The sequence below is a fragment of the Neofelis nebulosa genome, chromosome 5 (genome assembly GCF_028018385.1).
Source record: "Neofelis nebulosa isolate mNeoNeb1 chromosome 5, mNeoNeb1.pri, whole genome shotgun sequence".
NCBI classification, from domain to species: Eukaryota; Metazoa; Chordata; class Mammalia; order Carnivora; family Felidae; genus Neofelis; species Neofelis nebulosa.
In genome coordinates, this window is record NC_080786.1 from 97,115,697 (window position 1) to 97,140,202 (window position 24,506).

Genomic DNA, 24,506 nt, shown 5'->3' on the forward strand with positions numbered 1-24,506 from the left:
GTCAATGGATCTTGACTTTCAGTGGGAAATCCGTTCAGAAGAGATCTCAGCAGGTTAGGCTTTAGTGTGAATCATGTCTGCTAACTTTATAGAGGTTGCACCCAGAATTCTTCATAGCTCATTTTTATTATGTATTCCTTTATATTGCACATCAGACTGTTTCTGTCATTCAATTTATGAATGCATACTGGGCATACTACTCAGTACATAGTAAGTACTCACTAAAGATTTATTTAGTGAATCCACAAAACAGTAAATAAAAACTTCTCAAGGAATGGTGTGTCTAGAACCCCAGTGCCTTGCTGAGGATTTGTTTCTTGGTTACCTTTCCTCTAATAACAGAAAAGAGAGGTCTGTCGGAAGTAGTTGGAATCTCTGGCAGATGAAGGAGACGTTGACAACAGAGAAAATATGGAAAGTGGAGGCAAGGGGCACTGAATCATATTTTTTTTTAGTTGCCTCTCTGAACTTGAAAATGAATATGCTATTTAAAAAATAATTTTTATGCTCCGAGAGTTAATTAAAACAATTTTTTCAAGAATTCTTATTTCTGACTAATACCACTGATATAACATGTTGTATTCTTTTCTTTTATTAATAATAAGTACACTTATGACATATCTGGGTTAGTTAGGTCAGTTTATCTATTGGAATCATATTTTTAGTTATGGATTATATTCCAATATGAACTAGTTAGCTCTATTACCAGATTTTACTATAGCCCAAACTAGTTCAATATGTATATTTGATCATGGAAGAGAATGGACAGAAGTGTGAATGATCAATTTGATCCATACCCAATCAGAAGAAGACAAAACCTACCGACTGTCATTCATTCAAGGAGACAATCTGTGTTAATATGCAAAACATTATACTATTATTATCTGACAGTTCCATCCCCTTAGTTGTACTCTTTCTTGTGGCAGGTATACATTCCAGAGATGAAATAAATAAATAATATTAGCATCAGTGTAAATATTGAGAACTCATGTAATCATGGAATAAGAAATATTATTTTATAAAAGACAGTCTCCAAACTTAATGTGGCTGCTGCCTCATAGTCCTGTGAAATCAGAAGAGCTGTGAAAACACACACACACACACACACACACACACACACACACACATAAAACAGGGACCCTTTTCCATCTTTTACTCCAACTGCAAACTCTGAAAATAGTGATGATGTAAGAACAGACAGAATTTCAGAACCTATATGGAATTTGCAACCTTAGCTTGAAAAATCCTCTCTGACATGTAGACTAAGGGGATTTGCTATATAAGTGATTTTAAAAAGAAGCATATGGAATTCACTGTCACTTTTCTCGAATCACTCGTTACTTCTTCCACATACTTTTGAAGAGAGAACTATATGGCTGATTCCAGGGTGATCCAGGACTAAGAAACATGGTCTGCGATGAGCTCCAAAAACCCTGTCCCTCTCCATTGGGTTACCTATGAGCTGAAGGCATTGCCAATTGTAGTCATTGTCATTTGTGTGAAGTAGATCAGTGCCCTTCAAATGTTGGGGAAGGGACCTCACCTCTGAACCTTGACTTCCAGAGAATGCTTGCCTACATCATTCTAAATAGACTGTTCAAATCATTATTCAACTACGAAATAAGATTAGTTAAAACACAATTTCTGTACTTCTTTTATGGCAATGATCACATCTCCCTGTACTCGATTCCAAGTAATTTTCACCCACACTTGGCTTCAGGACACGTGTTATTTTCACGGGATCCCCAGTATAGCACCACACATGACAAATAGCACATGGTCAATGAATGGATCGTAACCTATTTTTTGAACGTTATTCAAAGGACTTTCACATACACTATCTCTTTTCATCCCATGACATCTCCATAGCATATCTCAAGCCAATTTTTTTAGCACTTCAGTAACATGCAGGAAAATTAAGGCATTATAGTGTTCATTAGTCTGGTCCTAATCATATTACAAATTAGGGACAGTCACAATGTTTCCGTGATTTCAAGGCTAAGAATCTTTGTACTACATTCTTATATCATCTATACTTATATTTTAGAGTATATTTTCATGTACCTGGAGCATGAAAAATATAATAGAGAATAAGAAAAAAATAACTAGATCTTTCAACACCTTAAACCATAGAAGGAATATCCCAAACACAAGGCACTATTATTCTTTGATCTTGCAATGGGACATTACCACATGGTGGTAAATGTGACTATAAACGTCAGGCTCTTTGTTGCTAATTTTTCGTACAAAAGAAAAAGAATAATCTCAGTTTTCCGAATGTTTAATCCATTTTTTTTTTGCAAAAAGTATTTTTCTTATTTTCCTTTAACATTAAGTGGATATAATTATTTGTATTCTTGTTAAATCTTTATTCAGTATTGATCAGAAGTGTCCATGCAAATGGTTTCAATATGTAGATGGGGAACCAAATCTTAATTGAAGCATTTTCCTCTTGGACTATTTTGATTTGCCTGTGAGAAACTCCAAATGGGGCCAGTTTCACTGTTTGAAATCCAGTACAGGTCTTTAGGAGTCTATGCTTAGAGCATCACACTCCACCCTCTCCTTTTAAACTTTATACTCTGACCTAAGTATGTCTGTGGCAGGCAGAATAATGCCTCCAGTCTGACAGTGTTCACATTTTGATCCCTGGATCATGTGATATGTTATCTTACGTAGCAAAAAGGACTTTTCAGATATTTCAGTTAAAGACTTTGAGATAAGATTATTGTGGATTATCCAAGTCAGTCCAGTGTAATCACAAGGGTCCTTAAATGAGTCCAAGAAGGAGATGTGATGATGAAAGCAGAGTGTCCAAGAAGAGAGATTTTGATGATGCTATGCTGCTGGCATTGAAGATGGAGGGGGTCCAGGAGCCCAGGAATGCAGGCAGCCTCTAGAAACTGGAAAAGGCAAGGAATGGATTATCTTCTAGAGCCTCCAGAAGGACCACAACCTTGCCAACACCTTCATTTTAGTCCAGTGAGACGCAGTTTGGAGTTCTGATCTCTAAAACTGTAAGATAATGTGTTTGTACTACTCTAAACCACCAAGTCTGTGGTAATTTGTAATAGTGGCAATAGAAAAGCAACACAATGTTAAAAAATGAAATAGTAAGTGTATAGGATTGAAAGAAAAGCAGATTTAGCAGTTGTCTCCAATCTAAAACCCTCCATTATTTGAGTTGCCTTTCAAAAACACACCAGTGTCTGAAACTCTTCTGTGTAAAATCACTTGAATGGCTCCACATTGTATACCAACAGCTACTAATAAAGTACCACACTTTAGCTTGACATTCGTCATTCCCATGAATTTTTTATAAACTTACATTCAAACCATGTGTCTTTTTATAATGACTTACATTTCCCATGTTTCAGTCATATCAAATTACTTGTCAATTCCGGGAAAACTCAAGAATTTCACTACCTTTGAACCTTTACACAAAATGTTCCTCAGGCTAGAATTTCTTCTTTACCTCTTCAGTATTCTGCATTATTCCTGTTCATCTTAAATGCTGTCCTCTCACAGAGACTTTTCCAGAATCCATACATGATCTCTCTTTCCTCAAAACTCTTGTTTTCATTCCACAGTGTCACCCATACCATTGTGCTATGGTTGTCCATCTGTCTGTCTCCTCTGAATTGTAAGAACAGTGAGGGTAGGAAAAAAAATTATTAGTAAATTACCCATTGTTTTCTGCAAAGTGCCTTGAGCTAGGAGCTCAATAACCTAATCTAATTGAATTGAGCTGACAATATTTGCAGCCAGGGCTATACATCTAGGAATGGGATATCTAGTTCTCAAATAAAAATGGAGATAAATGCTTAAAGTTATAAATTACGAATTTTTACTTTTGGTAACAGTAAGCAACTGGTGATGGGTTCCACTGGGCTTCAGGGTTCTCCTTTCCTTTATGCCAAGAGCGAGGCTGACTTATAAATAGAGATACTTTACCCTGATCTCATTTCCGGTCTTTTCAGTCTGCATTCCAGTCTGTTTCCTTTCATGAAACTGAGTTTTGATTCAGAACTGGTTGACTCTCCCTACCAGGTTAGAGAGGCCAAAGAGCACGTACAATCACATCCCATCCAGCTAAGCAATGAAATGTGAAATGGGTTTGGGAGCAGCTGAGCACCTTGAATGACACCACACTGACTTGTTTGCTACCAGAATGCACGAGGGCAGGAAGTGTCCTGGGTAGTGGACCCCAAATGCCTGGGAACTAGTAGCTGGTGAATAATTTCTTCTTAATGGGAATTTCAACACCAGAACTCTTTTGCAGAATGTCTTGCCTTGTTGCCCCTCATCCTTTAACATTGAACTTCTTGGCCTCACTGACACAGTGTCCACCTATCAGGGACCTAGAAGCATAATGCCAGCCATGAGTAGTCTGTACAACATTTTGGGAGGAAGCAATTCTTATAATAAATTTATATAGAAAGCATAAATTCTATGATTATTTTAATTTAAAATAAGTTTTTATTTGCAAAAGTTCAACCCAAGATGTTTAATGCATCAAGAGGGAAATAAAAGCCACATGTAACATTTCTTGTATTTTCTGTTACATTCTCTCTGTCCCCACCCTCCCTCTCCCTCTTTCTGTCTACCTCCCTCTCTTGCTTCTCTGTCTTTTTGTTCTTCTTTCATTATCCTTCTTCTTCCTTTCCTTTCTCTTCATTGCAAGCTCTATGCACAGTGGATTTTGTCTGCAATCAGAAGCTATCATCCATTGTTGACCAGTCCCGAGGTACTTGGATCACTGACCATCCCAGCATGACAATTCTTCACCCCATGGTTCCTTTTCCTACCACTCTTTTTTTCTTCTTTTCAATCCAACATCCTCTCTTTTCTTTATCTTACTTCACATCTTAGCACTTCTTGTTTTTCTGTGCTTTGCTCAATATTTAAAGATTAAATGGGTGCAAGGAAGTTCTGAAGCAGTTGATGGTAGGATGACAGCTGTTCCACTTGTATTCCCTCAGGGAGCAATTTTACTCCATGAGGAGAGGAAAATTGAATTGCCCCCTTCCCCAGCCCCCTGCACCATTTCGGTGATCAACACCTGCCAGTGCCTCTCAACTGGCAGCCCTGAGTGGGGACTTCCTCGAGTTCTGTGTAGGCATCTGAATTAGAATTGACATCCCTGTGCCTCTGCTGACAGCCAGAGCTGGTCAAGAAGCGATTATTCACAACTCTCTATGAAAAAGAGGCTGGATTCTTTGCTAAAGGCCAGTGGGAAAGAAGACTAGGTTAGAGGATTTCATGAGAGATTGTCCTTTGAATTTTCTTTTCTTCCTCAAGTAAAGACTGTTAAAGCTAGAAGGTGATATTCATTTAAAAAAAAAAAAAAAAAAAAAAAAAGGATTCCCAAGCAAATTTCAGTCACTTGAAGGAGAGGATGCTGCTGCCTTTCCCAGAAAGTTCCGCATTTTCAAAGGGAGATTTGTGCTGCAAGAAGCAGCTTTTGGAAGTCATCTCAGGAGAAGATCCTCTTTTTTTTGCCTCACTAATCAACCCTTTTGTGCTGTCTGGGTCCAGTGACGAGTCACATGGAACCTGCAGGAAAGCTATTTTAAAACCCTCGTTTTTCGTGCCAAATGGATAGGAGGCTAAAACCTGACAAGGGAGGTCACCGTCATTCACCTTGCTGCTCCTGGGCTGGCCTTGATGATTCACAGCCCTTAGCTGTGCCAGGTGCCCAAGCTCTTTCATTTTTTTTTTTCAACTGCAGATTTCATACCTCTGGAGGGGACAATGAGGTTTCCAAGTATGTCCCTCATGCTACTCTCACAGGTTTCTACTGGAGGCAGCTGTGGAAGAAGGTTTCATTACATCACCAGTTCAAATATTTCATTCTATTATTATTATTTATTATTATTGTTATTATTATTTAACACTTCCCTGGAAATCTGGAATTGTTGCAAGGAGTCATGTTAGAATTTCAGACTCCAATGTGCCCTGCATTGTGTCCTTTTAAAGCAAAATTTATTTTTCACAAGACATCATTGAATCACACTGCTAATATAAATGAATTTTATGGCTGTTAGAAAAAAAAGACAGCATTTCATAGCAACTCATATTTTGGATCTTTTAAAAAAGAAGTTGTTTAGAAGTAACTAGGAAATATGCCTTTGGCCTGGGGAGAGCATTGCTGACTCCAAACCTTTTATTTTGCTATTAAAACCTTGGCTGGGAAGCATGTTTCAGTGGGTGAATGTGAGCCACATTATAACGGCCAGTATCTGGCATAGGAAATTCATCTGATTTCCTGGTGCTTTTCTAGGCTAAACCACCCATTTTTGACCCTGTGACTTAGTGGATGCATTTTTTTTTTCTAATTTTCCCAAGAACCGTATCCAGGCTTCAGAATAAAGGTAAATCTGAGTTACAGGGCTTTATCACTAAAGGTCCCTGCAGGAAACAGATGGCACACTCAAATTGGATAATTTCAAAGGAGTTTAATTGGGAATATTTTTACAAATATTTGGGCAAGAGGCAGGGGGTAAGGAAATCACAGGAGATAGTTCAGAGCCTTGGGGCTAGTAACTCCAGGGAGCTGTTATCACCTCTAGGTCTGAAGGGGTAAAGGGAGGGAACAGTGACTAGAAGCCAGAAAAAGAGAGAACTGTGTGCATAGTGCTTCTGACAAGAGCTGGGTCTATACTGGGAGACTGTCTCCAGCCCATGGAGACTGGTGCTGGAGCCAGGGCAATGAATGCCTAGACCACACTCTGCCCCGTCCTTCAAATCTCTCTGCAATGTTCCTCACGGGAGGATCTCAACTGGAAGCCAGAGGCAAGGATGCCATTGACATAATTCATATGGTCAGCCTTCCAGGGCACAGAGCAGGGGGAATCTGGGAAGGGAGGCAATGTACAAATGGAAGCTATCCAGCAAAAGAATAATCCCAGGGCTGCGTGGAACTCATTAGTTTTTCTTTAAAGAGACAGATTCTCCGCTAAATAAGATAAATAAGCAGAACTTTGATTTTTCTTCAAATAAAAAAACATATATAGAACCTAGTTCTACCTTGCTCTCTGTTTTGGCCCAGCAATTAATGATGGTTAAAATATACATGAAGTAGAAATATAAAGTGAAAACACTGGGGTTTTTATTTATTTTTTTAATATGAAATGTATTGTCAAATTGGTTCCCATACAACACCCAGTGCCCTCCCAACAAGTGCCCTCCTTAATTCCCATCACGCAACACCCCCCCATCAACCCTCAGTTTATTCTCAGTTTTTAAGAGTCTCTTATGGTTTGGGTCCTTCCCTCTCTAACTTTTTTTCCCCTTCCCCTCCCCTATGGTCTTCTGTTAAGTTTCTCAGGATCCACATAAGAGTAACACTCGTGTTTTTAAGTTCAATTTCTGAAGGCTGAGCAGTGATGTTAAAAATGTATTTTTATGCATTCATTATTACCCTCCTCAAGAAAAAAATGATTATTTGATTCATGAAAATAAAAGTTAGGAAATGCATGAAGCACCCAAAGACCCCTCATATCCAATCAAAAAAAGGGGGAAGGCAACTTTATGAGTGGTCAGCGAAGGTGTTTATATCAGAACCATCCTATTATAATTTCTAATGCAACTACTGTATAGTCATAGAACTTAAGACTGAGTTTAAAAGGCAAATAGCTGTCTCTGAGTGCAGGTGGAGGAGAAGGTGGCAGATACCACCAACACCTTGCTATAAATTACTAGAATGTATCAAATACTTTCTTTCCTGGCTAATGGTCACTGGGAAGAATGGAGCGCTTACGAACATAGAGAAGATGAATGGCCTACTTCCTGGTCTTGCTGCAGGCTGGCCCTGAATCGAGCTTTACTGTCCATAAATTCTACTAACAGCCACTTAGGTAGCCAAAAACTGCTCCCAAATTACTAACACTGATGCCTTCTGATTCTGTTTGGCAGAAAGCAGAGATAGCAAAGCCTGATCAATCCCATTAAAGCTAGGACAGATGGACACCCCTGGCTTCAAGCTCTAACAGGGCACTGCAAGCCTCTATAACACAAACACTGTATTTATCATCTATTAATCATTATGTGAGAGTGAACCAAGGAGAGGTTCTGTGCTCAGCTGAACTTCTATAGCATCAGCTCCTGTAAGAGTTACAGCAGTGAACCCCAACTTATCCATTCCTGCACTGCCTTTCACCTCTTCTATTTCAGTAGTCCCTTAGCCCTCTTTATTTTCAATTCCTGTGTCTTCTTTGCATCATATTTTATTTTGTCCCATACCAAATAGAGAAAAGAAACAGAAAGTTATTGCATAGTGAAAGGACTCATGGCCTTGAGACCAGAGCTCTTGCTTGACTTTGGTACTACAGCTTTGGATCTGTGACTTAGATCGATTATATAATTTCATTAACCACAGTTCCTAACCTTTCAAATGAGGACGATAATACTTTGTCTAAAATAACCACAAAATGACTTGATATACTGTGTAAAATATAAGAAGTGCTAAATAAATACTTCAATTTAATTCACCCCTCTCCAGTTATTAAGGTAGTATAGAAGAAAAAGAAGCTCACAGGAAAGATTGTTTTTACATTTATATTTGTTTATCTAATCACAATGTGAGTTATGTGACTCTGTTATATTTCTTCTGGTGGACATAATTAATAGTCCATAGCTAAATCACACTATTCTGAGATATGCTTTTGTGGGAACTTTGTGCATTATCTTTTGTCACCCCACTCTAATTCATCAGTTTTCAAGGTCTTAGATATAATTCACCATAACTTACCTTCAGAACTGTAGCGTACAAAATATTCCTTCTTTGGTAGACTGGTGACATTCTAGGACATTGTGTTTGGCAACTCTTTCTTCGCCATTTTATGTGAAGAATGTGCAGGCATTACAGATATTTTTAAGATAAATTCATTTGTCATCTCTACCAAGTGAAAGATACCTGCTCATTCAGAAATCCTATCATTGATACTTTTCTCTAACAATGAATCACTCCACCATCTGCTATCAAGATCAGTACATTCAATGGCACAGTTGATTCATAAATTCATCCCTTTGACAAACATTTGTTGAGGGCCTATCATATGCCATGCACTGTGCCAGATTATGGGAATTCAAAGATGACTAATAACACAGTCCTGCCATTAAGGTCCAAATATGTTTGGATAAATAAACATTAAAAATTTTTTTAAGTTAAAAAAAAAAAGGGAGCACCTGGGTGGCTCAGTCGGTTAAGCATTCAACTTCGGCTCAGCTCAGAGCCTGGAGCCTGCTTCAGATTCTGCGTCTCCTCTCTCTGCCCCTCCCCCACTCATGCTCTGTTTCTCTCTTTCTCAAAAATAAATAAACATTTAAATTTTTTTAATAAATAAATAAATAAATATGGCTGGATGCCAAGGTGGTAAGTTAAGAAGGAAGAATAAAAATGCCAAAAAAATTATGTTTTATAAAATCTGTGGAAACATGAACAAAGTCTATTTCACACACAGAATGGGAATGACTCTCTGGAATAGAAGAAGGGTTTCACTGTGGAGGGGATGTGGGACAAGGCTTGGAAAGATAAGTCAGAATTTTGCAGGTAGTCAAAGGGAGATGGGAGTCAAAAGAAAGACATGGAGAGGTAGAGGATTGGCTAGAATGTTCAGCAAGTAAAAAGTAACCTGTTTTAAATTAAGGAACCAGAGGAATTTGAGGAAATGAAGCTTGGATAATCACTTGACACAAGAATATGATGCGCTTTGAATACCTTGCAAAGAATATTTGACTTTAGATGTGGGGTTGGGTAAGTAAGGATTTTTGGAGGGGGGTGAAATGATTAGAGGGATATTTTATAAAGGATGCCAGGTGCAGTGACGAAAAGATTGAGTCTATATCACTGATAGAAATATTTGCCTGTATGTAAGATTTTTTTGTTTTGGACTGAGATGGCAGCATTTTCTTTCTCTAGTTTATTTGTAATGCATAACATTGTGCTGTTTCTGAAAAAGGATCATAATCTTTTAAATGTATTTGTTGGGAGAGTAGTCATCAGTATAGAGCAGTGCATAGAGGATTTCCTTGAGGGCATCAGATGATTTTTTTTTAACTTGCTCAACTGGAAAACATGTCCCAGAGTATAGGAACTGCATTCTGGCATCAGTTAAGTATTTGAGAATGGCTGCATAAGAAAGAATAAATAAATCAGGACTTATTTCTCAGCCTTTTCCAATGGAAGATGATTTGGACAACTCCGACCTGAGCAGCATTCTGTCACCTGCCTGACTGGTGTATGAGTGAGCCCTGGAATTGTCACTGCATGGTAATGTCTGGAATATGAGAAGGAATGAGACTTGCGGAGACAGAGGAGGAGCATTGATTGTTCTTGTCTTTATTTCATATGTCTTTGTCTCTCCTCATGTCTGAAGCACCTTTGTTCTGCCCTTGGAAGTTCAGAAAACACTCCTTGGCTTCCCAGCCATTACCATTTCTTTTCAGGGTTGCTGCGGGAGAAGTATCTGACGTTGCTGGGGTGCTGGCAGACTCTATCTGTTGTCATTCCTCCGTCTGCTCCCGTCTCCCAAACCAGGGCCTTTGAGCTCTGCTCCTCATCTAGTCTGCGCCTCCCTACCTAACGACATCCACTAATGTGCGCTAACAGATGTCTGAGGGAAAATTAGCCGTGGTGTCCAAATCAATTAGACCAGAGTTGCTGTGTAGGAACAATTGCTCTGTAGGCTGTGTGGGCTGTATTTTTTTTCCTGTTTCTTATTTTCCAAAGGTGAAGTCATGTACCCCAAGCTGAGATTCCCTGCTCCCTATTTTCCACTTCCAGGCAGTCTACCTCAGTGCTTAATGGGTTCTGATTGGACAACCAGATGGAGATGCCTCTACCAGGTGCAGGCTCCCAGCAACCAAGTTAAGAATAGGAGGGCTGTATTTGCCCCAAAGGCAATGCAGCCCAGAATAAGAGCCATACGAGCTTCAAAAATACAGCTTTGGAATGTGTTTTAAATTCTAAGAAATGTTATGTTAGTGGGGTTTCCTTATACGACTCTTTAGAGAAAGACTCCATATGGATGAAGAATGGCTTGAGTAGCAAACACACCTACTTAGTCCATCAAAAGGGGTTTCTCTTTCCCATTTCCTTATACAAGGGTCAAATCCATCAAGAGTATGAGTAAGTGGAGAAAAAGAGCTCTCCTCTGAAGTTAGACAGGCCTAGACTCTGACTCTGTATCCTGTGGGACTTTGGGAAGCCCTAAACTTGAGCCTTGGTTTTTGTTTGTTTGTTTGTTTGTTTTTGTTTTTCTCCTCCTGAGAGTGATGCTGTTTACTTTGCAGCATGGTTAATCTCTCTGAACCTCAGTTTAATTTTGTGTGAAGTGGGTATAATAATAATAACCTACATTGCAAGAACAACCTGGTAATTAAATAAGACATTCTTAGAACAAGGCTTGCTCTTATATGCATGCTTGATAAATGATAGCCATGTGAGCATCATCTTTTCCATTATGCTTCTCAGAAACTCTGAAGCAATATTCAATTTGTGCAGAATTCCTACCTTTTGTACTTTTTAAAAACCTCCTCCCCAAGAACAAGCATTCTGAACTGTCTGTGGCTTTACACTTTTTTTCTCTTGTGTTACTCTCTTCTCATATTCTCCCAGGTACGCCATCTCTTCCCGAACTGTGGTCACCAAACCCCTACCGCTACTGCCTTCATTCTGTAATTGTTTTCCGCCAGTGCGCAGGACACACTCGCTGTCATTGTCTATGTACTTCTGTATTGTGAAAATAGACACTGGTTCCCAAAATAGAATCAACAGTAATAATACAAATTAATAAAGAAATGCTAAAGAGAATGAAGGGCAATATTTGGAGGCAGTTGTAGAAAGAAGTTCAATTTTCTATTATTGTATGTGTTCACATTTGGAGTTTCATCTTGCTTAGGCTAGAAAATTCTTTAACATAATTAATAACTGCCTTTATGCTGTGCATAATCTTTCTATATTCCATCACTTATTATGTATTCCATTTTAAAACTAGGAACCTTTGTGAAGCCCTCTTCAGGCAATCTCTGTATATGGAATGATCCTATATCCAAGAACCTCTGACATTTACGCTAAAGCTTTTTCAGAATTGGCAGCCTGTCTTTTTTTTTTTCTTCCATCTGGGCATGTAATCACTACAGGGCATTTACTCTTTCAGGGGCAATTTCCATTGTTTAGGGGAAACAGAAAGAAATGCAGTCTGAGCCTTGCAGGCTCACCTCCTGTCCTATACACACAGGTTTTCTTCTCATGACCCTCCAGTGCTTCTCTCTGGATCTGGCCAACCAGTGTCATGAGAGTTGAGGATTTTGATAAGTGAATAACCTCTCGATCAGAAAGTAGTGGGTTTGTTTTATCTTTTAAAAATTGCTTGTTTTGTTTTGGATTAGGGTTTGGAGTTTTTGTTGTTGTTTTTTAAGTAGAATTACGTTTCTACTTTGGGTTACTAGCTGTGGCTCAGAAATAGGGAGCTGCCAGACTCCCCATCTCAGTCTGTCCCCATTTTGTGCATGAAGCAGTTCCCCATGAACACACAAATATCACACTCAGCTCTGTCAGATCAGCTTCATGGCCACATTTATCAAAATTATCCCAGAGTCCCTTGCAGAGGCGAATATTAATAGGGTTCATTTAAAACCAAGAGTGTTACTAATGCCTTTTTCTATGTGCTAAATGGGAGGAAACAAGAATTACACAAACAACAACAACAAAAAAGGCAGGGTTGTTAGAATAGTTAATAAGGCGAGGTGAAATCTTTGGGCAAGGGGAAATAACGCTGAGCTTTCAGAAATCTTGATACATCAATTTACATATTATTATTCCCATTGCTTTCCATCCAGAAAGCATACAGCATTTCTCTCAGTACACAACACACTGCCAGGTAATCAGCCTGGAGTATTTCCCCTGAGAACACTTTGTCTGTCCATGTATGTAAAGAATTCTTACTTTGTAATACTGAAATATATGGGGAATAATGTTACCTTTGCCCTAAGTTAGTAAAGAAGGATCGGGGAAATAAAGTAGAGGAATCTATGAAAGGGTGGGTGGAAAAACATTAAGAATGGATTATTTCCATTTTGTCTCCAATCATACAGTGCCATTTGCACACAGGCCAGCTGTTATTGGCAGGTCTGCTTTGCATAGCAGCAAGCTAACATAGTGGTGTTCCTGGTAAGTTTTGTTGGATAGTATTTCACGTTGTGATGCTGCTTCAATGCCAGGAAATGCCATTTTGTTGCCTGGTGCTGAGATGACATCTGCTTTGAGTTAGGTAGATAGTGGCATCACTCCTCCCTCAAGCAGAGTAGAGAATCAGAAGCCACCTTTTCATGTCTGTTGGCATTAAACTGACCTTAATAATTATGTGTTTTGGCCTGCCAGAACCATCATGGTTCACATTCTACATGGAGAAAGGTAACCTTCTGCAAGAACCTGAATTAGAATTTTTTTAATTAATTAATTTTTTTAAAAGGAAAACAGTATCTAGATATGGATGTTTAAAAAGTAATGGTAATAGGTAAAATTATCCCTTATTGTTTTTTAATTAACTGGAGCAACATCCCAAGGAATGAAATTAATCTGCCTTATGGAGCTGTTTAAGAACCTGATCCCATAGTTAATTTTACTCTCAGACTAGAGACACAAGAGTAATTTGATTTCATGGTCAAACTCTCTATTGGGGAAGCTGCCATTGTCTTTGAGAAAAATGGGTCATGCCATCTATATTTACCAGTAACATGGTAAGTCATTGTCCTTCTTTAGTCTATCCAACACAACCGTCTACAGCAGTTATTCTCAACCGAAGGTGTTTTTGCCCCCAAGGGATATTTGGCAACATCTGAAGATATTTTTGATTGTTACAACTGGCCATAGGATGGGGGAAGGAAGAGCTACTGGTATGTGGTGGCTAGTGGCTAGGGGTGTTTCTTAATATTCTATATATACATAAGACAACTCTCATAAAAAAACATTTATCCAGCCCGTAATATCAGTAGTGCCAATATTGAGAAGCCATGCACTAGAAAGATGTTTATAAAGGTATAAAATTTCCAAACATATCAGGAATAGACTGAGACATTGGATCATTACCCTCCTGGAGCTTCTAGCAGGGGAACATAGCTATTTCTGTAACACTAACAGAAGGATTACCTTCCTTGTTCTATAAGATCATCCTTTGGTAACAAGCATTCATCTCTGAGAGACAGACAGACTGGATAAGAGAGAAAGGAACATATTGTCAGGTCAATTGACTCAAAGTTTATTAATAGACTGCCAAATGCCTATAAGGAATAAAAAGTAGGGGTTAAGAGGACAGAGTCTTAAAATAGAAATTAGCAGACCTAGGAGTCTAACCCAGGTTAACTATGTAACACAGTTTCCTCATCTATAAAATGGAAATGTTAATGGTACTTATCTCCTAGAAGGGTAAAGAGGATTCAATGAATTAATATGTGCAAAATACTTAGTAAGTGCTTGATAAATATTAGATATTGTTCATATTACTTAACATTTTCTCATAGCAGGAACATGAGAATAGGTGATCCTAATGAGACCTGAAACCGTAAAAATCCTAGAAGAAAACACAAGCAGTAATTTCTCTGAGATCAGTCATAACAATATTTTTCAGATATATCTCCTAAGGCAAAAGAAACAAAGACAATAACAAACTATTGGGACTACATCAAAATTAAAAGCTTTTGCACAGCGAAGGAAATCATCAACAAAACAAAAAGGCAACCTACTGAATGGGAGAAGTTATTTGCAAATGATATATCTGATAAGGGGTTAATATCCAAAATAACTACAGGATGTATGTACCTCAACACCAAAAAAGCAAACAATTTGCTTAAAAAATGCACAGAGGACTTGAATAGACATTTTTCCAAAGAAGACCTACTGATGGCCAAGAGACACATGAAAAGATGTTCAACATCACTCATAATCAGGGAAATACAAATAAAAACCACAGTAGATATCACCTCAAATCTGTCAGAATAGCTAGAATCAAGAAGACAAGAAACAAAAAGTATTGGCAAAGATGTGGAGAAAAATGATGCCTTGTGCACTATTGGTGAGGATGTGATTAGTACAGCCACTGTAGAAAACAATATACAAGTTCCTCAAAAACTTAAAAATAGAAATACCATATGATCCAATAATTCCATCGGGTATTTATCCAGGGAAAACACTCACTCAAAAGGATATATACATTCCTATGCTCTTTGCAGCATTATTTACAATAGCCAAGACACGAAGGCAACCTATGTGCCTATCAATAGATTAATCAATAAGGAAAATGTGATTCACACACAATGGATTATTACACAACCATGAAAAGGGTGAGGCTGTGCCATCTGAGACAACATGGATGGATCTAGAGTATATTATGCTGAGTGAAACTCTGAGGCCCTTGATTTCACAAAAAGAAGAGACAAATTGGAGATAGAGGTATTTTATCCATTTGCAGCTAAACCTAGGACAAGCATGTTTGATACATTGATGTTTATCGCCAGGCAACTGTGCAATTAAAAAATCTCTTATTGTTATACGCTCTACCTTTGATTATTTTTTTAGGATCAGTTTACCATTTTGTTGAGTAGCAAAGGCCTTAAATACCATGTGAACATCAAAAAGACAAGAAATAACAAGTTCTGACCCTGATATGAGGAAAAAGAAACTCATGTGCACTGTTAGCAGATTATAAATGGTACAGTCATAATGGAAAAGAGTATAGAAGTTCCTCAAATAATTAAAAATAGAACTGACATCTCTTTTGCTATGATCTGAATAGGACAGTGCTAGAAACTGAATAAATTCATTGAAATGTCAAAAGACATACATACACACACACCATGTGACCTACTTTACTCCAGACACTTTAGAGTCTCCAAAATTATCTCATGGGAGATCCTACTATGATGTTCTCCATCTGTACCATAAGTGTTCTAAAGAGTATTATTAGTATTATGTTATTAATAATAATAATAATAGCTGATTTGAGTGCTTTCATGGCCTTTTGAGGAATTGCTAAGATAGGTAATAACGATGGAAACACAGGTCTTCAAAGGACCAATCAATATAATAAGAACAGTGGATACAAAAATAAACAAGTGTTGGCATGTATGTCATGTACATTTCAAGGTTATGTGTGCTTTAATGTGAAGGGGAAATGAATGGATGGATTTTTGTCCAGATGAGCTGCACCCAGGAAGCAGTCATTTCTCCTTGCTTATCTGAAGCAGAGAGTTGGAAGACAAATTGCTCTCATCAACCTCTCTCTTCTAAATTCTTCTTCTCTGATCTGCATCTCTTAAGTCCCATCCTGGCAGCAAGAAAAAGGCTTTGAATTCTGTGCTATTTGTAGAAATGCTGGAGTGAGGTCAGAATCACAGTGTTTTGCCAGAGTTCCCCTCCCCTCAGTTTAAGTTTCCAAAGGTAAAACAAAACCATCCATACCCAACACACATTTGCTTTCTCTTCGGGTATGTTGTTCCACTGCACTAGCTTCAGCAATTTCCATTTCCTTCTTTTTAATTCCACTCCCAATGAGCAGAGAAGGGCACCAGGACAATTTTTTTTCCAAAAAGAAGCAGGGTAAAGAGTTGCTATTACCTGGAGCATAGTGACTCAAGATGAGGCAGAGCGTTGGTGATGTACATTGAGGGCAAAAGGGAGGACTTTGAAAGGTGAACCTTACAGAGACAAGCTGGTCATTGAAAACTAAATTGCCAACTTGCCTCCAGTGAACAAATGCACCTGCCGTTCGTAATGCAGCCAATTTGCTGCTTCTACTTTTATCTCTCTCATGCAGCAGGCTCCAAACTCTCAAAGGTTTTCTTGTGCCTCTTTTTGTGATGCCCATACCATCAGGACTGTTAGATAGAGGCTTCTGTGAAAGCATTTTATTCCCACCTTCTCTCCCACTCATTGCGTTAAAATAAATTGAGACAGTAATATTCATAAAAGAAGTAAAGTTCTAAGGAGCAACAGCTCTTCCTCCAAACTCTAATGCTACTGGAAACTGTCCAGCTTTTCAGGATGGTGCATGGCGTCTACATAAAATGCAGACACTGGAACCTAGACACCAAGGAAGAGATGCTCTGTGCTGTGAACACATTACTTAGGCATGAAGTAATGCTCTTAATCCCATTCTCCAATTGTGAATAATAGTTTCTGGAGAAAGACTTCGTTTGAAGAGTGAAATTTCACAAGCAAGGTCTCATCCTCAAAACATTTTTTCCATGTGCGGAAATGTTTGATAATGAATGATCCTCAGGTGACTCTTTTTAATTACCTAAACAGGAGGAAGAAATACCATCTTTCCATAAAAAGGATTCAGAGTGACAAATGTAGATTTGCTTATTTGAAAACATCCAGTTCAATCATTTCCAAAAGATTTAATTATTTCAACATGTATTGTTCAGTTTTCACAATAGCTTACATTGCTCAACCCCAAAAGGTGCTTCCAGTTACAGCCTTCTAATTCTCTACAACTGGTTCTCTGAAGGCACCTCTATACATTTAAATATAGGCCATTTCATACCCTGACAGGAAATAAAGAAAGACCTTGGAACTGCATCAAATTAAACTTTTTTTTTTCCACTCTTGCATGAAAACCTGAAGTAATATGTGAAATATTCTAATGCTGCCTTAAGGTTGGTATTTTAATTGCATAAAAGAGAAATTATTCAATTATGGTTTTTCCAATCAACTATAACTCTAACCCAATATAAGGGAAGATCTCGATCATTAGTCTTATGGGGAAAATGAAAAGCATTTGTGTAAAAGTTCTGTTCTGGTGCCCTCCCCTCCCTTGCCTTTGTGACTTATGCTTCTGTATCTTACTTTAGACCTACCAAATGAATTGCCTTCAATTAAAATTAGCAGTGCTGAGCAATTGTAGTATACATCTCAGAAGGGGAGCTGGCCTTTAACTCATCTGAGAGCAAACACATTAGAAATAGAAAGAAAGCGTTTAGTGTTATCACACTATTGAAGAAATAAACACCATCGAGATGCTTTAGTCTACTCTTTAGAGAAATCACAGATTAAAGTAGATAGAAGTTACTGATCATCATTACCTCCTAAAAATATATTTCCAGAGAGAAGTCTTCTGTCTTCCTCTCATTCATTCATTCATTCATTCACTTATTCCCTCTTGCATTCCAAAAAAATATTTTAAACCACTGTCCCCAACATTCCAGTCAGGTGGCACTAACATGTTCAATGATCAACAACATTTATTATAAGCATATACTATATATTCCAGGGATCTAGTTAAATATTTCACAAACATTAATTATGTTGTTTAATACTTGACAGTCTTATGAAATAGGTTAAATGTCTCATTCTGAAGATGAGAAAACTGAGTCAAAGTTTTTCCCAAGACTTAACAGCTAGTAAGTTGAGGAACTGGGATTGGATACTGGCCAAGGTTCAAAACCCAGTGTCTAATCACTAAATTATTATATATATATATGTATATATATACGTATATATGTGTATATATATATGTGTATATATATATATATATATACACATATATATATACACATATATACACATATATATGTGTATATATATATATATATATAAAGAGATGGTTCTTACTTTTATATGTCTTCAGACATTTCTGACTTATTTGTTTCATCAGAGCATTTGTCACTCTGACATCTTTGACCTTAGACCCTTGACCTTTATATTCATGGGTACTGAGAAGCATTAGCTATTGAGCTGTGTTACTGAACTCAAGGAGCAGCCCTCCTTATTGATTTCTAAAGCTGTATCTCCCATAGAATAAGCTTAAACCATGGAAGTTGGGCAGAATCTTTTTATATGAGATACTATTGACCTATATACAAGATTAATCCTTAAGTCTCCAGTTAGTGTTACAACATGTGCTAGACCACATATAATTACAAAATCATGGGACATTGTCTAGAGCCTCACATGAAAATCAGTCCTGTTACCATACAGTCCTGAGTCAATTTTACCTTCCTTTTTTGCTGTCTGAAAAAAATTACTTAAAAGAAAATATCCTAAGCATATATACCCAATATACTTACCCTAAATGATTAAGTTAATCCTTACATTTATCCTGGAATCTAGAAAATTGGCATCTGTTATTTTTAGAGATGAATACACCGAGGTATAGAGAGATTTTTGTGGCCCGAAGGAGCCCTACTGGGAATGAGAGGAAGTAGGGAGCTCAAAATCTAGGTCCCCTTGAAGCCTTATATTTAGTGAATGGGCTGCTTTTAGATAACTCTGTTTACTTATGTGGGTCAGATCTTATTCTCTATTCAGAGTCACACATTTTCAGTATGTTCCCCTCACTATTATCCTGAAATTCTCCCTGGTTGGCCTTAAAAATAACTCATGTACTGGAAATATTTTCAGTGAAATTCCTTTATGTTTTTCTTATGAAGGAATGATTGTATAATAATGAGGCCTGCATAATGCTAAATATAGAACCCTTTCACTATGGGAAAGCTAAGGACAGACCCCACCCTTGTTAGAAACCTTATTTGTCCTGATAAAGTATGATTTTGTATTTAAGTAAGGGAATAAAACAGAGGGCTCTGAGTCCTTGCATTGATTATGTAACACAGTTTCCTTAAATAATTCTTGAGGCATTGTCCTCCTCCTCTAGCTGGGGGGAGGGGGAAAGAAAAAAAACCCTGCAGGTATAAAAGATACCAAGACAGAGGGAAAGCCAAAAATATAACCTAAGACTCATGTAGTTCCAGGCAGCTGTGCTATTTACTAGCAAGCATATGCAAATGGAGAGAAATTTGGTTATAGTACCTGGAGTACAAAATAAGCATTTTTAGTACAATATTTCCTCAGGCAATTTCTAGAAATATCTTATACTGTTTCATTATCTCTATAGTTGTGAATAGAGGTTGTGACTCTCTTGATAGGAAATGCCATTTTGCTAATTCAAATAATATTCCTTTACACTGTATTTGCTTAGATTTTACAGAGCATTTGCTTTTCACACAGTGAATCTTATATATGATTATAAAATTCAAACTTGAGAGTGCCACATTTCTAGGATATATGATTTATGGGTCAGGGGTCTGGAAGCAAGTACCTCCAGGTTCTTAACACTAAAGGCTTACAATCAGAAGTAGGTGTGCAGGTAGGAAACTTTCTGAAAGGTGGCAAAGACAAAAATAAGGTACAGAATTAGGCCGGCATCCATTTCTGACTCTGCAGTATGGCTTCAGTACCACAGAGCAGAAGAGAGACTTATATGTGTCTTATAGATGAGGGCCAGTGTCAGACAGGGAAGGCTACAGCTGGTCAGAAAATTTAGAAAAAACAAATGGATGAGTAGACTGCAAGATTAATTGTGTAGTCATTAGACATTGACAAAGTCTTCACTGAATGGAAAAGGAGAGGATGTTCATTCAATAGCCATAATTCACAAAATGTGAAAGACCTCGAGAGAACATCATCCCATTTCCAACTTTAGGACAGTACGCTTCTAAATAAAGGTCATATTGTTTACTCTTCTTAATGATGTTTTGATCAGAGTAATCAATGCTAGCTGCCTTAGATATTGAGGACTCTTGTGGCTTATTTCTTCCTTATGAAGCCCAGTTCATAGCCCCTGCTACATAGCAGCTATGCCATCTGGACACATATCACCACAGTTGCCATCACAAAATAGGAAAGAGCTGGAGCAACATGCAAACATTTCTTGACGGCCAGGCCTAGATGTGGCTTACCTCACTTTATTCAGCATTTTATTGGCCCAAACCTAGTTTTATGGTCCTAAACTAACCACGGGAGCTTGGAAAATGTGGAGAAACACAGACACTTGCTGAGCATCAATAGCCTCTTCCACAACCTCCAATGACGTACTAGACAATGATTAGGGAATCCCATTCTAAAGAGCTCTGAATGCTATGAGCACACACATTCATGCCTCCAGGAAGCATGGAGTAAAGGATGAGATCCATGATGCCCTGACAACATGCAAATGCAACTGATGTAAGACATGTCTGAGCAGACGGCTAGTTTGGAAGCCAAGGAGTAAATGTTGATGTGTTTGTCTTTTAGTTTTACATTGTGATATGGAGAATGTGTGGCATTTCAAATATTTTAATAAAGGATGTTAAATAGAAGAGGGTCAATCTGCATGGGGAAATACACACATCCGTGTAAAGTATCTCTTCATTTCCCTGCTGCTTTTTCCTTCCCTTGACTAATTGCTACCATTTTAATGAAGCAGTTTGAAGTTCCCTTCATTCTAGTATAAGTGAAATGTTCCTATTACTCTCATTAGGATCTATAAACCAAGGTTTACTTTGAGTCGAACAGTTTAGCATCTGATTGAATGACAGAGGAAGGTTATAAAGTTTTTAATGTGTGAATACTAGATTCAGGTGTCAGAAACAGAGTATGTAACAGTTATACACATGAATGTCCTAATCCCTAACGATGCTATCAACTACCAGCATAGCAGATTTCTGTTGGGCTGATAATTTTTCTTTTTTACAGTGTTTTAAGACACTCCAGAAACATTTGTAATAATTTACTCTACTTTGTAATTAGATTTAGTGATTAGAATCTTGCTCACTTACATAGCTGTTTTCCTTTAAATGAATGGCACCAGCTGGCTTATAGCTGAAACCTGATCTGACTCTCAAAACTATCAGAGGGGCCAGCATAAGGGAAAGCCTGATATGTTCTGGAGCTTCATGAAAAGTTAACAGAGGGAGATGTTTTATAATCTTTATACTCTTTTATATTTCTACTAACACATATATGTGTATCCACATGTTATGTACTATATACTATATATATGTACACACTATATATATATATATATATATATATATATATACTATATACACTATATGTGTATGTATGCACACATATGTAGGTTAAATATATTGGAGATTTTGAAGCTCAGCTACTCTGGGGATACATTCAATTTACAGGACATGGAAAGAGGATAACATTACCTTCTCTCATATAACCTCTAAGCATTAAAGGAAGGAAGCTAAAAATTTGCAGTTTTGGCTTCAGCTGCTTGGGCTATTTTACCATCAAGAGAAATGTGATGAAGGTATAATTAATGGAAAAAAGCATTAGCAAAAGGCAAAGAGAGCAAAGTAATCACAAGTGGCTCTGAGTATTAATTGTCTCCATGTAATTTTACACAACATATTGAAGATTCAGTTAAGTTATGCATTCACTCCCTTAGCATACACTTAGTGAGAAGCCACATCAGGCTAGGCACTGTGTTTTCAGGCCAGTGTGACAGGTGTGAGTGAGTCTGACTCGTGGAAATCAGAGATCCTTAAGGACAGTCTCTTAGGCCCAAATCATTGCCAAATGAGGTTAAGTGACTTGCCTGAAGCCAAAGGGAGGACAGGTAGAGTAACAGAGGGTGCACTTTCCCTTTCCCCGTGGAATAAAAAGGGGGCAATGTGGACTGAGAATCAAGAATACTTCTGATGGCCAACAGGCCTTATTCTCAGTCCATCTGGAGCTGTTTGGAGCTGATAAAAACCCAAGAATCCCACTCACTGCTGCAGCACGAGTCTCTGCCTCGTGTGGCCTATGGTTTGTTAAGAACAAAACAGCCATAAAGTCAGCTGCCTCCAGACAATTGAACGGTGGTGGACAAGAGGACTGACCAGGCCAGTGTGCCTCCAACTGCACGGCCACCGTGACCACTTCATAGTGTTGTCTGACCCAGGCTCTATGGGTAAGATGCTAGCCCTGCTGGCTCCCCGGGCAATATGAAATTCAGAGCTGATGCAGAGCCAAATAGGAGAGATTCCTCCTGCCCCCCTCACTGACTGTGGCTGATTTGTATCCATTGTCAGTGATGTGTATAGTCTTTTCTTCCCAGCCTGGCCCTCTTTGCCCAGCATTTTTTCTTGATAAGAACCCAGAGTTTAACTCATGGTTAAAAGCACCCCTTGTTGGAAGACAGGGTCAGCAGACACGCTGTGTTGTATAAGCACGCGCGTTGTGAGAGGGAGACGAACAGAGTCAAAGATGGCCGTGCTGCCTCAGAAATCCCTGGCCTGAGAGCTCCAGCCTCACAGCACGTTCCCTGGAGACTGCTCTTGGGGAGGGAGGATTGATCTGTGCTCCTAAACAGAGGTGTTGTGCATGTTTATGTGTGAGACTGGAAGTCAGGTGGAGGATTTTGATAGCCAGTGTTTATTTCCTTAGGACATGGAAGTTTGAATAAAACATCATGGCAGGGTGCAGAAGCCAAAGCAGAAATCTTTGACATTTTCTCCATAACATGCCTAGGGCTCTGAACAAACAGCGGGGACCCGAGATGCCTCCATGTCTAACTTCACATTTAGCTCAAGATTAATGAGACTCACCCCATTCAGGATTTATTTGTGGAAGCAGGGACAGAGCATTCCTTCTCACCACCACCACCTGCCCCCTCTTCAGTTTTAAGAGAAGGGAGAGTGAAGAGAGACCCCATTTTGCATTGGCCAAATTGAGGGAGATTGGTCAAATTTATCTGCAATACAGGCGGTAAATGAGGCCTGTGAAGATGTCTCTACTTTCCACTGTAAAAGTGTTCATGCTTTTGTAATTACAGATATAAATATTACCAGCATTTTTTTCATTATATCCTTATAGCACTTTTAATGGATCATCAACATGGTCAAAATATCCCATAACTGCATTAATGGCAAATATATCCATTTTATATATATATATATATATATATATATATATATGTGTGTGTGTGTGTATATATACACATATATATATATAAAACGGATATATATGTGTATATACATATATATAATGGATATATATTATATATATATTATATATAATGAAATTGTGTAGAATATTATCCACATCCATTGAAATACACTACCATGAACAAGAAAATAAAATGGACTCGCTGGCTTGAAGTTTATGCTAGCTGTGACAAAGTCAACTTGCTTTTAAATGTATATTGTTTTTCTCTCTTTTTTAAAAACAAATATATACATGGGGCGCCTGGGTGGCTTGGTCGGTTGGGTGTCCAACTTCGCCTCAGGTCATGATCTCGCAGTTCATGGGATCGAGCCCTGCATCAGACTCTGTGCTGACAGCTCAGAGCCTGGAGCCTGCTTCAGATTCTGTGTCTCCCTGTCTTTCTGTTCTTCCCCTGCTCACACTCTGTGTCTCCCTCTCTGTCTCAAAAATAAATAAACATTAAACATTTTTTTTAATTATGTATTTAAATTCAAGTTAGTTAACATACAGTATAGTATTGGTTTCAGGAGTAGAGCCCAGTGATTCAACATTTACTTATAATACCCAGTGCTCAATCCCAACAAGTGCCCTTCCTAATGACCCTCTCCCATTTAGCCCACCCCCATCTCCCCTCCAGCAACCCTGAATTTGTTCTCTATATTTAAGGGTCTCTTACGGTTTGTCTCCTTCTGCTTTTTATCTTATTTTTCCTTCCCTTCCCCTATGTTCATCTGTTTTATTTCTTAAATTCCACGTATGA

General features: G+C 38.2%; 1 protein-coding gene across 5 annotated transcripts in view; it reads left to right on the forward strand.

Moving 5' to 3' along the window:
• The window catches only part of LSAMP (limbic system associated membrane protein), a 653,847-nt gene that overhangs the window by 376,927 nt on the left and 252,414 nt on the right, over positions 1 to 24,506 (forward strand). The window lies entirely within an intron of this gene.